At 44.7% G+C, this 2,367-nt stretch overlaps 1 pseudogene; it reads left to right on the top strand.

Annotated features, from left to right (window-relative positions):
• Positions 1–298: 298 nt before the first annotated feature.
• Positions 299–2,050, top strand: LOC118990455 (60 kDa heat shock protein, mitochondrial-like; annotated as a pseudogene).
• The last annotated feature ends 317 nt before the right edge of the window (positions 2,051–2,367 follow it).

The raw sequence follows: 2,367 nt of genomic DNA, 5'->3' as shown, positions 1-2,367 counted from the left end.
GTCCGGGAATCCTGGTAGGGCAGGACATGGCGTGTAGGCCACTGACCTCTGACTGTAACCCCCAGTGGCTTGTCAGTGTTGTCCAAAGCTTGGCATTGTTTATTCGTTGCAGGCATTGGATACACCTGTGTGGGATATTTTGACTTAACTGCTTCCCAGATATGTTATGACAAAAAATAGTGTTTTTTACTTTTTCAGAAGAAACACAACATGTCTAAGTGTTTCCACTCTTAAAAAAGGCCACCTCTCAACTCTGTCCCTCATTTGCCCCCAACGACCTACCTCATCACTTGCACACTCTGCCTTTACCCCACAGAAATGCTTCAATTATACAAAGTCCTTCTCCAGATTAGGCCAGTGTCCATCAGATTAGGCCACTGGCTTCTCATCTTGCTTGGGCTTATGCCAAAGACGTGAATGTGGTGCAGATGCCAGAGTCTTAATGCTTCAAGGTGTAGACCTTTTAGCAGATGCTATAGCTTACTATGGGGCCAAAGGGAAGATCAGTGATCACTGAGCAGTGCTGGGCAAGTCCCAAAGTAACAAGATGGTTTGACCATTGCAAAGCCCACCGACTTAAAAGATAAACATAAAAGTATTGGTGCCAAACTTGTTCAAGATGTTCCACTATTGCAAATGAAGAGGCTGGGGATGGCGCCACCAGCACCCTGCACTTCCTGGCCGGCACTATTACCAGGAAGCCTTTGAGAACATTAGCAAAGGTGCTGATCCAGTGGAAATCAGGAGAGGTGTGATGTCAACTGTTGCTGCTGTAATTTCTGAATTTAGGAAGCAGTCCAAACCTGTGACAACCTCTAAAGAAATAGCTCAGGCTGCTACAATTTCTGCAAATGGAGACAGAGAAATTGGCAACATAATCTCTCACACACTGAAAAGGGTGAGAAGAAAGGGGGGCCTCACCACAGTAAAGGATGGAAAAATGCTGAATGATGAATTAGAAATTACTGAAGGCATGTAGTTTAATCGGGGTTAGATTTCTCCATACTTTATCAGCACAGCAAAAGGTCATAAATGTGAATTCTAAGATGCCTATGTTCTACTGAGTGAAAAGAACATTTCTAGTGTTTAGTCTATTGCACCTGCTCTTGAAATTGCCAATTTTCACCATAACCCCTTGGTCATGATTGATTGCTGAGAACGTTGAAGGATAAGCTCTAAGTACACTTGTTTTAAATGGGCTAAGAGTTGGTCTTCAGGGTGTCGCAGTCAAAGCTCCAGGTCTTGGTGACAATAGAAAGAACTGGCTTAAAGACATGACTATTGCTACTGGTGGTACAGTGTTTGGAGAAGAAGGATGGACTCTAAATCTTGAAGATGTTCCTCCTCATGAGTTAGGAACAGTTGGAGAGGCCATTGTGACCAAAGGTGGCCCCATGCTCTTGAAAGGAAATGGTGACAAATCTCAAATTGAAACAACGCATTCAAGAAATCATTGAGCAATTAGACATTACAACTAGTGACTATGAAAAGGAAACACTAAATGAACATCTAGCAAAACTCTCAGATGGAGTAGCTGTGCTGAAGGTTAGTGGGACAAATGACGTGGAAGTGAATGAAGAGAAAGACAGAGTGACAGATGCCCTCAATGCTGCACAGGCTGCTGTCAATGAAGGCATTGTTCTAGGAGGGGTTGTGTCCTACTTTGGTGCATTCCAGCATCAAACTCATTAACTCCAGCTAATGAAGATAAAAAAATGGGTATAGAAATTATTTAAAAAGCTCTTAGAATTCCTGCAATGACCATTGCTGAGAATATGGGTGTTGAGGGGTTGTTGTTAGTCAAGAAAATTAGGCAAAATCCCTCAGGAGTTGGTTATGATGCGATGCTTGGAGATTTTGTGAGTATGGTGGAAAAAGGAATCACTGATCCAACGAAGGTTGTAAGAACTGCTTCACTGGATGTGGCTGGAGTGGCCTCTCTGTTAACAACAGCAGAAGCCGTAGTCACAGAAATTCCTGAAGAAGAGAAAAACCCTGGGGTGGGCGGGCAGGTGGAATGGGAGCTGGGATGGGAGATGGCATGTTCTAATCGCAGAATAGCACTTTACCATTGTTAATGAGAACAGTGAGGGGTCTAGGGCCATACCACCCTGAATGCGCCCGATCTCGTCTGATCTCGGAAGCTAAGCAGGGTCGGGCCTGGTTAGTACTTGGATGGGAGAACAGTGAGGGGATGCTGAAGGCTGGGCCCCTCACCTAGAGCTTCAGAGAGGTCAGTCAAAGGAAAATGCTGGAGAACAGGCTGGCTGTCGTTTGAGAAATCACTGTGACCCTCAGTTACCGGTTACGGTGGACAACATACAACAGTGTACCGCCATCACTGTCCCTGCCTACTGATGCTTTGTT

Source organism: Sturnira hondurensis, unplaced genomic scaffold (genome assembly GCF_014824575.4).
Source record: "Sturnira hondurensis isolate 20B ecotype Veracruz unplaced genomic scaffold, ASM1482457v3 Scaffold0007036, whole genome shotgun sequence".
Classification (NCBI taxonomy): Eukaryota; Metazoa; Chordata; class Mammalia; order Chiroptera; family Phyllostomidae; genus Sturnira; species Sturnira hondurensis.
Note: the sequence above shows the minus strand (reverse complement) of the source record. Positions and strands in the feature narration are given on the sequence as shown.